This window comes from Arvicanthis niloticus, chromosome 3 (assembly GCF_011762505.2).
Source record: "Arvicanthis niloticus isolate mArvNil1 chromosome 3, mArvNil1.pat.X, whole genome shotgun sequence".
In the NCBI taxonomy this organism is placed as follows: Eukaryota; Metazoa; Chordata; class Mammalia; order Rodentia; family Muridae; genus Arvicanthis; species Arvicanthis niloticus.
Window position 1 is genome coordinate 81,841,437 of NC_047660.1, and position 18,410 is coordinate 81,859,846.

At 42.4% G+C, this 18,410-nt stretch overlaps 1 protein-coding gene across 2 annotated transcripts in view; it reads right to left on the reverse strand.

Annotated features, from left to right (window-relative positions):
- Positions 1-18,410, reverse strand: part of Cacna2d3 (calcium voltage-gated channel auxiliary subunit alpha2delta 3) — an 800,506-nt gene that overhangs the window by 511,484 nt on the left and 270,612 nt on the right. The window lies entirely within an intron of this gene.

An 18,410-nucleotide genomic window follows, 5' to 3' on the forward strand; every position in this document is an offset into this window, starting at 1 on the left:
AAACACCAGCAGATGCCATTCATGTGGCGGTTTTCATCTATTTTGAATTAGGACAGCTTAGCTCTTAGAGCAGTTGTGTGACTTGGATCAAAAGAGACTAATGGCACTTACAAGAGATTTGAGAATAAGGATGGTCTTCTTGGTTCAAGGGGAGATAACTGAGATGTCAGTGCTCACTTTGACAAGTATTCCTAATGTCTTCTTCCCAGAGCTGACCTGAGGGATTTTGAATGTAGAAAACACCTCATTGAGAGCATCTGAGAGTTTGACACATACTCTCTGCATCTCTGTCCTGTCAGAGGGACCATCTTAAATTAAGACGTCAGATTCTGTGATCAGAACTGCAGAGAGGACACACAAGTCACCCAGGTCAGTCCTCAGAGAGCTTAATGCATTTAAAATATCAACAGTACAGTCTTCTCATGAGGATTGTACTGCAAATATAATCTGGAGGGCAAGCAATCTTCCTTAAGGAGAGACTGCAAATGTATGCACAAAAAGACAAAAGCAAAGTACTGGGAAAGTGGATAAGTGACTTCCTGTATGAATGAGGACCTGAGTTCAGATCTCCTGCAACCACACAAAAAGGTAATCAAGGTGACATATGTCTGTAATCCCTACCCCAGGAAGGCAGATACAGGAGGATCCGTGGGGTTAGCTGGCCTGCTACTTTAACAAATTGGTAACAAATTGGAGCCCAATAATGGATCCAAATTCTTGGATTCTTGACTTATTTCTCTGTCCCTTGCAGCCTGTGGGGCCTGGTCTAAGTAAGTTCTTCAGGAGGCTCCAGAAGACCCCTTTGCATGAAGTGTGGTCTTTCATCTTCATGTTCTATGGACACTTTCTCCTCTGAAAATTCTTGACCTAAACATCCAAAGCTTGAGCACTTGAGGATGTTAAAGGCAGGTTGCAGCAGCATGGATGGATGGAGGGATGGATGGATGGATGGATGGATGGAGGGATCGATCGATCAGTGGCGGATAGATAGATAAATGGGACTCAGAGCTAAGGCCATTTTTCAGGCAGCACAAGTGGTCTGCACTCTTGGGATTCTTCATGACCACCTTCCTACATCACTCTTTCAATTCTTATAAGCTACTGACACTGCCTATATGCTGGGGCAGCTTTGGTAAATATAGATAATCCAAGAGATTAAAGCAGTTGCCTCTCCTAGGGTGCTCTGATGACAAAGGTAAGGGGCCCTGAACATGCCACTATGGACCAAGAAGCAGTTTGGTGGGAACCACACAAAGACTACTGTCCTCTTTCTTCACCACATTTCAGGGTGCCCTGGAAATCTTGGATATCAAGACAGGGGGCTACAGAAGTAAAGAGAGATGGAGTAAATCAAACCAGATCTGTATCCTGCTCCTCTGAAGACTTGTTTTCAATAGAACTCCAAGAAGCAAAGATGGCTTTGTGGTCCCTTTTATCTGTGACCCACAATCAAGATCAAAGGAAGAAACAGTGAATGTTATCTCCCTTCCCAGTATTCTCTATGTGCCTGTACTAAAGAAAGACATGGCAGAGGATGCTTGAGACAGCTCAACACAATGCAGCCAACCTATGTGGAAAGTATGCTGAAGCCCTGGTAGCATGTTTGAGGATGAGGACTGTGCCAAGAAGCTGTCTCTATGTCTCCAAAGAGATACTAGGCAGCCATGTCAGGTGAGGGCAGGCAGGCATCCCTTCCCATCCCTCACATCCTTATTCTTCCTATCAAAAAAGCTTTAGACAGTCTCTTAATTGACAGTCTCAGTGCTAGGGAGTTAGGGGTTAAAGTGCTTGCCATGAAAGTATTTAGACATAAGTTTTAGCCCTAACACCAAGCCAGACAAGACATGGTAAGTGCACAGAGAAGGTAGAGACAGATGTATTCTCAGGCTCACAGTCAGCCTAACCTACATGGTGAGTTCCAGACTGGTGGAAGATCCTGTCTAAAAACAGCAATGAAGGTGGGGGGCACTTAATACTCAAGGTTGTCTTTGGCCTCCATCCACATGCACATGCACATGCAATACATACACATTAAAAGGAGACTTAATACACAATGATGGGATAGGGTTAGTTTATGTGGGAACCTAATATACACAACCTCAGGGCTGTCAATCATGAGCTCCAAAACAAATTCACTGTGACATAAGATGATGCTTCCCCAAGTAAACTGTGACTCTCAGCTGTATCTTCCCAGCCCCACTGCCCCATCATAGACAGATACAAGTGCTTTGTGTGACAAAACTAAACAAGGAGAAGGCAGAAAAATAGCAAGCTTGAAAAACCGCCCTTTACTGATTTCTCTAGGTGTTTCTGGTAGATGGCTGTCTTGTGGCCTTCAGTTTGTATTTATTCTCTCTCATGAATATAATGAGCTTTATTTAAAATGCATCCTCCAGCCCTGATCTTCTGTTGTGGTTTGAAAGGGAAGCCTCCCCAAAGGCTTATGCGTCTGAACACTTGGTCTCCAGGTAGCAGTTTGAGAAGGTTAGCCTTCAGGAAGTGAGGCTTGACTGAAGGAAGTAGATCACAGGATGTAGGTTTTGAAGTTTTACAGCCTGAACACATGTCCTATCCTTTCCCCTCTAGGCTTTCTATATGTAAAAGGAAGGGGATTGCCAGCCTCATACTACTGCTGCCCTATCTTCTCTACCATGATGGACCACATTCCCTCTGGAACCATGAGCCAAAATAAATCATTTCTTCTACAATTGGCTTTTTGTCTATCACAGCAATAGAAAAGTAACTAATGTTTCCCCTTTGCCCCCTTCTCTACTTTAACTGAGCATCTCCTATGCTCCAGGCACTTCACACAAACTGTGAAATCTAGCCCAAGTTCTTTTTCTGCATAGGTATTGATAGCTATTTCTCTAGGCAAGACTGGCACAGGAGAGATGAACTACACTCAAATTCCAAAGAAGCTATCAAATAGTGTAGGACAGGCTTCACAGCCCAAAGGCCATTTACTCATCTAAACAGAAGTTCATGAAGTGGCTGGAAATAGGAAAGTCGGGACTCATTTCTCAGAGGACCTAGCTCACTGTAGCCCTTTATAACACTGAATATATGCATAGATGGTTGATTGTATCCACTCAAGATGAATGGATGAGTAACTGTTGGCTCTGAGAGTAACTGCACTTGGTGACATGAAGCAAGCAGTATGGACTGCTCCACAGATTAAGGGTGATGTTGCTATGGTAGATGGTACTCTATTGGTAGTGTACTCAACTACAAGGGGCAGAAAGGGCTCTCTGCTACACTTCAAACAGGCAAGAGTTTCATTTTCTTCACAAATAATGATTTTATATACACACACACACATACACATACATAATATATATATATATATATATATATATATATATATATATATATATATATAAAATCAATGGGTAAGAGCATTTGCTGTTCAAGCATCATGAGGATCTGAGTTCAAATCCCACCCAGGATTCACATAGAAAACTGACTATGGCTACATGTATGGCTATAACCACAGTTCTGTAAGGGAGCAGTCAGAGACAAGTGAATCACTTGGGATTGCTGGCTGCCAGCCTAGGTTCAGTAAGAGGCCACATGTCAAGGAGTAAGATAGAAATGATAGAACAGGACATACAGACATGCACACAGGTACCTATCTACCTACACCCTTAAATATGCACATGAACTATACACACATCAATCTCATAAAGACATACACACAAGAAAAAAACCACAATGATATTCAAGTGTGGATATCATTCAAAGGGCCTTTCAAGGGCTAATTACAGCAGTGAGGTACCACATAGAGGTTCCACTTTCTCCCAGCTTCTGTTTACCATGTTTTGTCTATGGCTTTCATCTTCATGATAACACAGTGGCTACTGCATCCCCAAATGTAGCATCTAAGTTCAGTGGAGTAAAGCCTTTTCCAAGAGCTTCTGCTTGTACCCTATTGGTCAGAAAAAGGTCAGATGGGCATTTTGAGAAGCAAAGAAATAGAACTCTGGAGAAGGGAGCAAGGATAAGGAAGTTAGAATGAACACATCAAATTTTCTACAGAGTCAGTCATCCTTGCTTTATTACTTAAGTTCATATCAATAATCTCAGTATATTCAGGCAAAGGAAACATATTTTTTCTGTTTTTTTTTCAAACGTTAGTATACAACCATATATAATTAGAGACTTGAAAGTAAGTTTCTATGATTTTTGCCATCTCCATTAGATAGATCCCCCTTCATAATAATCTGCCCCTCTACCCTCTCCTCCCTGAGCCCTTGTTGGGTCAAGGATAAACTTTCACATGAATGATACCTGGTATACAGAAGGCACTTAGAACTACCTAATGGATTGAAATAGATTGTGTCTCTCTATAATATGGAAGAAGGGTGTCTCTGAATGTTTACAATGGATTTTTTTTAAAGTGAATATCCCTGTCATCTAGGAGTTTACAGTGCAGCAGAGGCTGAGAGAGCCAGTGGATTTTATGGAAGTTCTCTATAATCCGAGATTGAGTGTAGGGAATTTAGGAGAATGGCTCCATAGGTAAAGTGCTTGCTGTACAGGCATAAGTACCTGAGTTTGCATCCCCAGCCTGACATGTAAAAGACAGACACAAGTCTGTGACCCCAGTACTAATAATGTGTGAGAGAGTATACAGACAAAGGGGAATCCTTGGGGCTCACTGGACAGACAGACTAGCTGAACTGGAAAGCTTTGAGTTCAGTGAGAGGCAATCTAAAAAAAAAAAGGTGGAGGGCAATAGATAAGCACACACTTAGCTGACCTCTGGCCTCGAAGCATGAACAGACAAATACATTAGTATACACATACTTGGGACACACAACAACAACAATAACAACAACAACAATGACAAGAAGGAGTTTCAAGAAGAAGGCTGTGTTTTCTGAGTAAGACTGGTCTCATAAAGGTCACAAAGACATACATCTACTGTCATCGGTGTTAGCCCCTGCAGCAAAGGGGAAACTACTTGGCCTTCCTGTCAACTCCTCAAGGTATATGAGAGCTTTTCCACCCCTGAAGGCTGAACCTCCTGGGCTAAGTGAGTCACTGTTGCTAAAGAGAGGAGCAGATGGGCATTATCCAGATGAGGAGCCAGATGTGCAAGGTTCAACGCAAAGACAAGCAAAGGGACAGGGTGAAAGCCAGCTGCCAGGATTCACAAAACTGAAAGTGAGGTTGGCAACTGAGGTCACAGAAACAGAGGGAGGGAAGGGGAGAGGGTGGTGTTAAGGTATCAGAGAGGCCCTGGCCTATGAATGTGACCATCACATAGTATTTATAAACAATACCCTGGCTAAATACCTTATACTTCCCTGTGATGGTGAAGGGGGTGGGATCCATGGAACAAGGTGAGGACCGGTCTACTTTGCACTTGGACTCCCATGGTGTAAAATGATTGGTCCTTAGGCAATTACCAGCCAATGACCTCCTGTGTCACTGCCTTCCTGTAGAGTAAGCCAGTAGTAACCTGACGTTGGGCTAGTCAATGAGAATAGTGCCTGATGAAATCACAGACACCTTTCCCCCTCCTCAGTAACATGAGGTTGACACTTGAGGCCTTCCAGAAGGGGCCACATTACTGGAAAGGCAGAGGAGGCTGGACTGTAGCACAGAAGCTAAAAGGAAAGCAGTAGATGCTAAAGGGATGGAGAGAGATTGTCTTGGTTGGCAAGAACTCTGTGCTGCCCACACAAGGCTTGGTTATTCTGCTGTCCTTGAGTTCCAGCTGCTCAAGCTCTAGTGTAATGGGAAAAAAATCAATTGCCCTCACGCAAGCTAGCTTGGGTACTCTCACAAAAGCATCTCTGAGTAACTGCAAAAGAAATAAAGACATTTTGAGACAAAACAGGAAGTGACCTGATACTGCGCCTATGATGTCCTACCTCACTGCTGTAAAATCAGGGACTGGGGCACAGGTGAGAGTATGGGCCCAGTATGTAGGCTTATTCATTCCACTACTCAATTTCTAGCAGAAGCTACTAGGAAGTGAAAACAAAATGTGAAGTGCACTAAAGTAAAAACATGGCAGATTAATCTTTTTGCCGTTATATAAAGCTTAGATCAAGTACATCATTTGCAAGATGAACACCAATCTTTTAGTGCTCCACTTAATGATTGTTAAATTACCCCTTTAATGGATAATTAATGCACTTAATGTCTCTCACTATTATGATTACTTTTATGCAAATTTAGAATGATAATAGCTGACAAACACAATGGTCCCTTTATCATAATTTAGCCATCTAAATGCCCTTGCTACAAAAGACAGGTCACCTTCCAGGCATTTAATAATAATCCAATTCAGTCTTTCTTTTAAGCAAAGAAATCTGCATTAATTATACTTTGATTTCTCAAAGAGCTTTTCCATCTCTTGGGGGAGGTGCTCTGGAAATGCAGGGGGGTCATCCCTAGCAGTGTCTTGGAGGGGGGGTGCGTTCAAGCAGATGGCTAGCTGTAAAAGTCATCATGGCTTTTATGTATATATAAAAATGGTAGGTTGCCCATCCTAAGGCAAACTGTGACACAGATTAGAACTTACAACCCCTTCTAAATCATTTTACGTATTATTTTTAAGTGATTTGCTATACACTTACTATGCAACCTATAAGGAAGTTGAATTAAGAGAGATGGAGAAAGAAAAAGAGAGAGAGAAAAAAGAGGGAAGGAGAGAGAGGGGGAGAGAGAGAGGGAGAAAAGGAGGGAGAAAGAGAGGGGTATTGCCTGCCCTCTCCCAGCCAGGAGCGATGGCTTCCCAGCCTATACATCCTTCAGGAAAGGGGTCTTTAGGTAATTGGGAATACTTAGAGATCATGACATGATGTCCTGAACGTCATGGGGACTGAGAGAAATGGATGGCAGGGTCTGAATCCCTTGGATAACAGCCTATTATGAGAGAGGAAAAAATTCTTCTGAATCACTTAGAGTTTGCATGTTCAAAAAAACTATCTCCTAGTAACAGAGTCTGCGAGGATCTAACTTAACAGATGGGCTCGAATGAACCAAGGAAACAGTATAGGATAAAATACCCAAGGGGGGTTGTTTTAATTAGAAAAATTAAGAAACAAATATACAAATACTCAGGGAGCCTTCAGCAAGTCTATTCATTATGCATATTTTATAAGTGCTAAAGTCTGGAAAAACGACTATCAGTGAAAGAACAGAAAATGAGGCATTTGTATCTCCCACAGTAGTTACAAGAAATCACTGGAAAAAAAATACATCAAATGAAAGAGATTTCGGAGGCTGTGCATGGTGGCACATGCTTGTAATCAAAGTACTCAGGAGGCAGATGCAGGAGGATTGTAAGTCCCACCAGCCATGGCTACACAGCAAATTATAGCTCACCTAGAGTCCCGAGACTGTCTCCAAACAAGCAAATAAAAACCACAACATGCAGAATGTTATGTATAGTATGTCATGTTTTGTGTGTAGAATTCCTCACAAGATAACCCTCTGTATTTTGTCAGGAACTTAGACATACTACCACGCTTTGGAAAATAGCAGAGTGAAGGGTTGCCAGTTGACAACAATGATGATGATTATAGATATTAAAATGAACATGCTTAATGTCACAATCTACTGCCAGAGCTGCTACATCATAGCCAGGGACACATACAAGCCTTATTTGCATTTCAGTCCCTTTACCCTGATTCTCTATATGGACAATTATCTGGTTTCTTCTACACAAATTGAATCTTATGTTTGTGGGTTTTTAGGCATTTATTTTTATTTATAGGTGTGTATGGGTGTGTGTGTGTGTGTGTGTGTGTGTGTGTGTGCTCAAGTGCACATATGCATGAAGGTGCCCATAAAAAACAGAAGAGGGAACCAGATTCCCTGGTTGTGAGACAGTCAGTAGTGAGATACTTAATGAAGATGCTGGACCAAACCCCCGTCCTCTGCAAGAGCGACAAGAATTCTTAACTCCTGAGCCGTTCTTCCAGCCCCATGCTAGTGCTGTATATAACGTTGGCCTGACCACGACTCAAGAAAGTCCTAAGGATAGTCTTTTGTATAAATGTGTATATATCTATACAGCTTGTTAAGGATTATTCAAAACCTGGTAAGGCCAAGCAGATTCAGGAACTCTGGCAATTCTCATAATTGAGAAAAGTAGGCATTTAAATCTGCTTCTGACCAGATTCCTGTCCTGGAACATGTGACCACGACACCCCATGGAAAGGACTGTGACAATCAGTCACACAGGGACAACACCTGAAGTCCTTCCTCAGGCAGTGAGGCATCCTTAACCGCAGACGAAGCCAAAAGAAAACATCTGCCTTTAGATCCCAACCCACCCCCAAATCATTTATAAGATCTTATCTATAAGAAATAAAGTGGATGAGTTATTTCACCAAATGTCATCTGAGGTGCCTGTCTTACTGAGCTGGAACACTCCAGGGAAGAGTTTGCTCTTCTGAAGCTTTCCTCACTGGACCTTGACCTGGCCCAAGCAGCCAGATGTGTTAGCCTGACTGCAGTCACTTCCTGCTCAGTGCCCCAGCCTTGGCTCCTAACTACCTACTGCCTCTCACTGCCTGTCACATACTCCAGTGCACCAGCTGTGGAGGAGGTCAGGCAGCCCACCTTGCTATAGCTTCCCCTCAGAGAACTGCAGCTCTTTGGCCACTAGGGTTTGGTCAGAGCCCCTCAGATCCCTGCAGACAGTACCTGGTCTGAAGACTACTGTTTTAATTCATTCTCAGTCTCTCTCTCTCTCTCTCTCTCTCTCTCTCTCTCTCTCTCTCTCTCTCTCTCTCTCCTTTCTTTCTTTGAAAATAGAGTCTTCTTTCATACAGCACATCCTGACACATCCTGACCAGTTTCCCCTCTATCCACTCCTCTCTCCTCCCTTCTCCCCCAGAGCCACTCCTGCCTCCATTTCCTCTTCAGAAGACAACAGGCCTCCAAGAACAGAATGACAGCAAAACAAGATAAAACAAGATACATTAAGACAAGGCAAAGGCCCTCACATCAAGGGTAGACAAGGCAACCAATAGAAGAAAAAGATTCTCAAGATCAGGCAAAATGGTCAGAGACACACCGTTCCCACTGTTGGGCCTCCCACAAAACCACCAAGCTATCAACCGTAACATACACGCAGGGGACCTGGCGCAGACCCATGCAGGCCCTGTGTTTGCTGCTTCAGTCTCTGTGAGCCCATGTGAGCCCTGTTTAGTTGATTCAGTGAGCCATGTTCTTCTGGTGTCCTCCATCCCCTCTGACTCCAAAAATCTTTCCACCCCCTCTTTTGTGAGGTTCTCCAATCTCTGAGAGAAAGGAATCAAGACCTCCAATTTAGACTCTCTGTTTATAATGTCTTGGTCTTTGTTGCTGGAAAACTCTTATTTCTATCTGTTAGAATATTCTCACTTCCATGGATTTCCAACCCTCCTTTTGGTATTATTTACTTTCTCTTCAGAGATGAACTTCCTGTTCATATAGTCTGTTTTAAAAGGCAGATCAGACAGCAACAAATTCTCACAATCTGAAAATGTCTTCATTTCCTCTTCATTCAGCCCTGAAGGAATCGCTGTACTTGCCCCCTGTCTCCTAGACAATAATAAATCCAATCACATTGATAATGAAACTTAAGCATGACAGGCATAAGGCCCACTCAAATATATCACATGACCAACACTGTGTATCACTTAGTATACAACCTGGCTTGGGGGTTTCCAACAGTGGTCCGGGGTTACTGAGTTACTAGCATGATAGGGCCTAAAACCTCTTATTGCTTTAGAAAGAAGGCAACAGACAGGGACATTTATAAAACTTAAAACAAAACCCACTCTGAAAAGCTTAAATTTCCTTTCTGAAAGAAATGTCTGGTACCAACTCAGATGGAATCCATGCATAAAAATGAGGGAAGTCACAACCACCACAACAACCACCACCACTCACATATAACCACACTTGAGAAGAATCTCCATTTGAGGGTCTTTCCACTCAAGTAGCCATTGTACCCTGGCTGTAACTGGCCAATGGCGCCAACCTACCCCTGCTGTCTGGCTTATGAAAACTCTGCCAGAATAAATCTCCTGAACATTAGACAGAGACTAGGATTTACTTCCTGCATTCCTTTGTTACTTAAGGAAGTTGCAGGAAAATTATAGTCAATCAATAAAATAGTATAGAACTCTATGTGAGTGCCTGTGCATGTTTGTACAGGCATGAATGCATGCTCCCAGGTGAGTGTTATCTCTTAATTCCTGTAAACCAATTTAAGATGAAGAATACATTCTAAAAGGAGGCCAGGGGTTAGAGGGGTGGAGAGACAAAAAGCTGTGTGACCAGCAGGACTCAGTTCAGAAAATTTGCCCCTGGGAAATGTGCTCACTGAGAACTTAGATCCCCAAACATGACAGTGCTGACCAGATGACATCACACAGACACTGTGGGGAGAGGACATGGAAGGGGACAAAACCAGAGTGTCGTATAAGGCGTAACATAGCTATGTTATTTTCCCCATTGCTACTGGATGGGTTGAAGGTCCAGGGAGGATGTTGCCAGCCCCTTACCACTGCACTGCTCTGCATTACTACCTGATGCTAGGAAGATGTGTGAGCCTGGCAGCGGGGCAGGAGAAAACACTGACTATCCCAACTGGTCCAGTCTTGTTCTGTCTTGCTGTTGGTGCTGCTGTGGCTGTCACTGGTGCTGGCCAGGTAGAGGCTCACCTCACCACAGAACCCCGTAGACAATACTGTGCTGGGCCACACTAATACTGCCTGGTGGGGGGCCCACTGAGAACACATCTGGTTCAGGGAGGCAGGCAATGGGAGATCAGCTCTTTGCACAGTTCTGTTGATGCCACTGAGTGGGAGCTTTCAAAGAGCTGCTGCTCAGCACTGTGGGGCAGAAAGTGGAGTCCATGTCCCCAGAACCCAGGAACAGCTGGGGATTAGTTATCACATCGTTATCTGACTGTTGAAGAGTATGTATGGCCAAAAAGAGTTTTCATAGTTAGGCAACCTTTCCACAGTCCTTGGTCTAGGGGCAACAGCCTTTTCTAAGTCTAAAACTTTAACTTTACAAAAACCAAAGGATATTTGACAAAAAGGAAAAACAAACAAATAAAGAGTCCCAGTAGAAATATCCAAAGAGGACAATGTTACCATTTCCAGAACATTCTCATTGGCCTAATAGTTAGCTGAGCATCTATTTAGTTACAGGCACAACCTAGTCCTGGAGTCATATCAACACAAGGACAACAGATGACCTTTGGCTTCTTAAAGAGAGAGTTGATGCCATGAGAGGGTACAAAAACCCAGTAAGTCACATCAGTGATGAATGACCACGGTGGTCCTAGTGAGCTTCAGTCCCAAGCTAAGTCAATGGAGGGTCGATTTCTCATCTATTACTCTGGAAGACTCTTCTCCTCCTCTTCCTCCCCCTTTCTCCCCCTACTCCTCCTCCTCCTTCTCTTCTTCTTCCTCCTCCTCCTCCTCCTCCTCCACCTTTTCCTCCTCCTCTTCCTCTCCTTCCTCCTTATCCTCCTCCTTCTTCAGCTTTGAGCCAAAACATCAGCTTTATAATATTCTGACTAAAATATGTAAGTTTACCCCAATTTAAGACATTACATTTAAAAAAATAAAAAAGGAATTCCACTACTAATTACTTTGACCCAGGCAAAAGATATGATCTGAAAAGCCATGCCATCAAGTAAACTCTGGTAATCCTCAGTCTCCTCCCCTAAACATGGAGGACAAGAGCTGGGCAACACAGTGGAGGCAGCTTCCCAAAGTGTTAACCTTTTCTCTCTTCTTACTTCATATTTTAATTAAAATAAATTGAATCCAGGCAACTTTTCTCAAAATAATGCCTGCAGTGATTTGTAAGAGAAAAAGCATGTATAAACAGCAGCAGCAATAGGCATATTCTGAAAGCTTCACATCCCTCACACAGAGTATTCAGTAAAGCCTTCGACTCTGAAGCAAGCTGGATGGGAAGAAACACATCCATCGGGACTGCTGACAGGGCCACATCATCAAAACTGGAGTGCTTTTGTTTAAAGAGAAAATGTACATTCAGGGAAGATAGTGTGTGTGTGTGTGTGTGTGTGTGTGTGTGTGCATTTGTGTATATGTGTGTGCACACTTGTGTATGTGTGTACATACCTGGAGGTCAGAGGAGATCTCAGTGTACCTTGCTATTAAATAATAGTATGTTTCATCTGAGAAGCCTTATAGGGAGATATTATATTTAAACAGCCAACTTTATCAATGTGTCCTGTAAGTTCCTATTCTGCCAATATGATACACTTGGGTTTTTATACACATTAAGCTGTATTTTCAGAGCTCCAAATTTTAAAGAAATACATTAGTTATGAGATTAATGAATTAAAGCCATCAGGCAAATTTCCATATTGATAAGAAAATGAAGAAAAGGGAACGTCTTCGAGGGTCTCCATTAACACTGCAAGCACAGGCTTAGCCGATATCAGCACAGGTCTACACCAAATGCAAGGTAAACTGGTTTTGGGCCTAACTAGAGGGTAGGTCTGTGCATAACCAAGGACCCAGAATACTCAGTTCCCCTCAAGAAACCAAATCCTGTCTAGAACTTAGCCAACTTCTGGCAGCGTTGTGCTGGGAAGTTTAATCAGAGACAATTACTTTTAAATGTCAAATGTCAGTTCTGACAACAAAGAACCATAACTCACTAATGCTGAAAAATCCACTGGGTTGCTTTGGGTTTTACTTCATTTCTATTACACGGATTCACTTACTGTAGTGTGTGTGTGTGTGTGTGGGGGGGGGGGTGTCTGTGTGTGCAAGCATGTCAAGGAAGTGCAGGAGTCAGGCCTCTCCTCCCACCGTGTGGGTCCCAGGGATCTAACTCAAGCTTGACAGCAAGTGCTTGATCCACTAAACCTTCTTGACAGCCTCATATCTGCAGAGAACTCTGAATGATTTCGAATTCCTGGCCAATGCCAATTCTTCTAACCCTTCCATTGAAAGGGAGATAAAGTATTGGTAATTTTCCTGAACATTACAGCACAAACGCTGGGTGGGGGAAGATGCACATACATTATTTCTGGGTAAATCTACAGAGAATAGTGTCGACAGAGATATCTAGCGAATGGTCACAAACTTGCATATTTAAGTTCATGGTGAAATTTGCTTGGGGCTTGAAAATCTTTCACATTTCTCTACAACTGACACAGGAAGTTGTTGTACAGCTGTAATACATTTAGTTTTAAATATGGCTAATTCATGCTGTGGAGAAAGCCAGCAGGAGTTTTGTGTTTTCCTACTTCAACGTGATCCCTCATCCCCCAAGTCTCTACCCTGAGAATCATCAAGTAGACACTTGGAGGACATTCATTGCCTAATATTCTAAACGGAATGACAGGACATATATAATCAGGAATCTTGGGCCTTATCTTTCCAACAACTGCAGAATCTAACTTTCTCCTGCTAACACTATCTTTATTTCATGGTTGTTGCCTTTTCGGCAACATAATGAAATCCAGCAATGACTACTTCACAAGTATTTCAAAGGAGTCTTGCAGAACCATCTAGGTGCACTGCGTAAGAAAACTATTTCCCGTCTTAGGGGGTTCATACTGCAGGGTGCCAAGGGTAACGGGGACTGGGGCTCCTCTGCAAACTGCCATTTGATATCCACAGCAATGATGTGGTTAGGAACCCCAGGAAAGCCTGAGTCTCCTTTCTGTGAATTAAATCTCACAGCAGCAGAGATTCCCGGACCGTCTCTCACAGATGTGCTCCCACGCTGGACTCTCCCATAAAGAGGATCTAGAGCATAGACCAGGTCTAGCACAGAGACCCTGCCTCCAGAAGGTCCTTGTTCTCCCAGCCAATCAGGTGGTGTGCTTTCTGAGAACCAAGAGTCATAAAAAAAAATAAAATAAAATAAAGGAAACCGCTTGCCGTTGTAATATTTACAAGAGAACTTTCCATGGGTCTCGAGCTTGGCTGGAAATTAGTTTTAGGACTTTTTTTTTTTTTTAAACTTGATTAAAGCTAACCTTATTCCCTTTTAACATTCCTTTTAAAATCTGAGGGACCCATCCCATATTAGCCATGCTCTAGGGGAAAAAATGTAGCTCATTAAGGGTGGAAATCTGTAACAGCTGCCAGTCTTTGTGCTTTTGTTGTCGTTGTCTGGCCCAGAATTTATTCTGTATATGAAAGAAGACCTGCTCCACAAACCCACATGGAAACGCCCCTCCTACCAGGAGAGCTTTCCGCTAGTCTGCTCCTAAGTGAGGATGGCTGGGACCTTAACAGGCATCTGATCCCCACTGTTGGAGACAAAAAATCCTCAGAACTCAAATGCTAAGGATAGATATTTCCTTTCCCAAAGTAAACGGGCATAAATCTGGGAGAGGAAAATCAACTGTACCAGATGAAGGAAATCTAAAGTAACGGCAGAAGTTTTGTGAAGACAGGCTGACCAAATGCGTCAAGCCTGAAGAGTTCCACCCTAAAAACAAAACAAACAAACAAACAAAAATCATGGAATGAAGCAACAAAGAGATGGATCGTTTAAATAAGAGATGGACTTTTTTTTTTTATCTTCCTCCTTTTAATTATGTATGTTTACAAATTTATAGAGGCAGAAAGATCTTGGAGGAGAGAGAGAATGTTCATCTGAATAACACAAAAAAAATACCAAAAATGAGACAGTAAAGGGAAGCAGTATGTGGAAGTAGCCTAACCTTTTTAAGCACTTAAAAAGAAAAAAAAAAAAAAAAAAGACAAGAAAAAGAAAAGGAAAAGGGGGGGAAAAAAAAAAGAAATAACAAAACACCTCGATGACATTGGTGTGAATCATCAGCGCCATCTAGTGGAACTCAGGGGTATGGTGTCAGGCTGCAGCTTAAATTCAAATTAGATCTCAGACCTCAGTGTCTCACCCTATCTTAACATTTTATTGCTTGCAGAAGAAAACTAGGTGACCTCCATTTAGTTTAATTTAATAAGTCTGCTCGAGTTTAGTCTGAAGATATGGATATGAAAGAAACCGTTAAGTTGCTTAGTCAACCTGGCAAAGATCACCCTCACCAGGGACCTGGGAAAGCAGAAGTGTTGTCGGCACTGAGACCTGGGTTGTATAAAGCCGCATTGTTGCTTGGATTGATTTAACTCTAGTGTAAGAAGAAAGGGCTGTGTGGTAAACAAATACTGAGGTAGTAATTATGTTACTATGGCCAAGCTATTCTACTCCTGTCAGGCTTATTATTGCACCTCAGACATTTTTCAAAACGACTTGACATTTTTTCTGCGTGACATGTTTTGGGCTGGATACAGTAAAAACAGCTGGTTGCCTCCTGCTGTCTGGACCATCTAGCACTGGGGAAGAGAAGCTGAGGACTCTTGGCATGGCTGCAGGGGCTCTATGGACCTGCAAGAGAAGCTGTCAGAGGTCATCGTGCCATTCAGGAGGCTAGAGAACACAGGAGGGTGGACAAGGACTTTGTATTCTTCCACTGTTGAGAACCAAAAACATGCCCCCTACACCTGCCCTTTGGGCCACTGAGACTTATTGAATAACTTCCCCGAGTCCACGTAAGTAACCTGGAGTCTTGTCTGGCTGCTGAGCTTCCTAGTGACAAGGGGACACAACCTAAATCCCTGACTATACATACAAACAGAGTTGCCAGATTCAGCAAATAAAGGCATAAGATTTATATTAAATGAAAATTTTTAAGACTGATGAAGTGGATAAGGTACTCACCACCGAAGCCTAAGCTGAGTTGAATCTTAAAGACTCACATAGTGGAAAGAGAGTATCAACTCTTAAATTGTCCTGTGACCTCCACATGCATGTTAAGGCATGATATGTCCCCCTATACACAATATATATATATATATATATATATATATATATATATATATATATAATATGTGAATATTAAAAACTTATCTACAATTTACATTTCAAATTCCATGATTTTGTTCTCTGTTTTATCTGATAACTCACCCCTTGGACTAGGAAAACTAGCTGTAACTAAAAGCCACCAAAAAGAGTTTCCCTTTTATTGTTTTTAAGAGGTAATCCCACTTAATTTGCTGCTGCTATTGTTTATTTAAATGTCCCTATTTATTTGTGACAGCTTTGACTCCATGTATAGGTGAGAACCACATATGTACCTGTCAGATTCCCTAGAACTGGAATTATAAATCGTCATGAGCCAGCGTGTCAGTGCTGGGAATCAAACCCAGATCCCGTGCAAGAGCCAAACATACTCTCTCAGTTGCTGAGCCATGTCTCCCCCAACCTCTTTTACTTTTATTGTTTTTATTTTAAATGGCATCCTAAGGTAATCTTAGAACCTCCACTGCTCCTCTTCACCAATGGATGGCTATTTTCTGTATGGGAGACTCAAAGCAAGGCATATCCAAAATATTTGCTAATTTTAAAACTGCTTTCTCACTTCTGAACAAGCTTGTTAGGCGGTGGGTGTGGACTGACAACTACTTCCATGAGGCTTTCTAGTACTCCGCAGACCAGCTAACCAAGCAGGAAGTACACCAACTCCATCCTTGCCCAGTGCAGCAACCACTCAAATGAACACTTGGCATTCTGTAGAGATGGTGACCCAGAATGAACAGGAAATAAAGGGAAGCTGAGGTGAGAAAGGGCAGGGAGAGGGAAAAAGAAGAGACAAAAGAATAACAAAATCTGGAAAACACACACACACACACACAAAACCAACAAGAACAAGTGGATCCATCCATAGGAAGCAGCAGAATGGCCCGTCTCATGGTCTCAAATGGCTTTGCTGATTGAACAGAATGGAAAGAAATCAAAGGATAACATTTGCAAACAGACATCACCACCAACTGTGGTTACAAATTATTTTGTAAAATGGAAAGGAAAGAAATATATCAAAGGAGGCATTTTACACAAAGAGACCTATTGAGATCAGATTTGACAGTTGACAAATTCACTTGTTCCTCCAGGAAAGACACAGACTCTCTTCCTCTGTCTGTGGTATACATGCACTTCCTCCTCCGCTGGTTTAGCTCGTGAGTGCTAACTGGGGCTGGTTTTTATGATGGGTTAATGACAGAGCCAGTCAGCAATAGCGAAATGTTATCACTAATAAATATCACCAGGCAAGGATGGCTCAGCAGGAAGTGCCTCATAATTAATGTCAATGAAGAAATTATTTTCAACATTCAAAATATTTAAAGGAGAAAATGGCATTGCATTTAGTATGAGGAACAAAAGCATTGTATCATTGATCCCTAAATATTCCAACCCACTGAAAGGCATGCAAAACTAATACTATAACCAATCTGGACAGCAACTTTGTACTGAACATGAGAAGATGAGACACCAAAATGACATGAAGCTATGAAAATCTCTTGCTACTGTAGGTCATTCTGAAAAAGACAAGTACATGTTAAACACAACACTGACACCTGAAGCAATCTTTGCAAGCATCCTATAATGGTATGTATTAATAAAACATAATTCACTGGCTCTCCCCGGGAGCAAGTCTAGCTAGCAGAGGTGCTTCCCATCGTTTCTCTTTCGAGTGAGCCAAAGATCAAGATCAACACTTGCCTATAAAGTTAAGGAAGATACACATACACACACACACACACACACACACACACAGAGAGAGAGAGAGAGAGAGAGAGAGAGAGAGAGAGAGAGAGAGAGAGAGATCTGTATGCACCTAAACCTACCAACTTCTAGTTCACTTGGGCACCTGTAAAGTGGGTAGTTCCAGGTCTAGGAATGGTACTGATGCTGAAATCTGGGTATCAAAGGACCTATCACCATTCACAAGGCTCTATGAAAAGGCATCGGAATCACACATTGATACTCTGGGAGTCTCCCCAGGGCACTTCATGGTGCTTGTTAATGAAGTGCCCAGAGTTGCTGAAGTTTCTTACAGGGATACAGAGCTGGGTTTCTTACAGGGATAGCCTGGGGCCTTGCAGGTGCTTTGAACTACAAGAAGGGTGTCCTGACAGTCCTCCAAAGTCAAGACAAAGCAGTCCATTTCTGACACCCTCAGACCTGTTTAGGTCAGGTCTAGCTAGATGAGAAAATAGGAATCCTATGAAAAACTCTAGAACACAGTTAGGTAGTTGCTTAAACAAGTCTGAACTAGTGTTTTACATTTATCTTATATGGAATCCTTAATCCATAGAGGAGAGGAATTTAAGTAACTCATCCAGCTGGTGAACGGCCACCTAAGCTTCAGAATCAGATCCTTCTGACTTTCCTGTTTCTAAACTGAGGCTCCTACAAGAAAAAAATAGCTGTGGGTATTTCCTCTCTCCTTTTCCTGAAAATAGAGGATTCTTCCCTAACCCCTTTGCTCAGATGTCATAAAGAGTTTCAAGATGACAAAGAGAGATCATTAAACCAGGCACAGGGTCCTTCTAAGTATAGGGCCTGTGCAATCACACAGGTCCCTT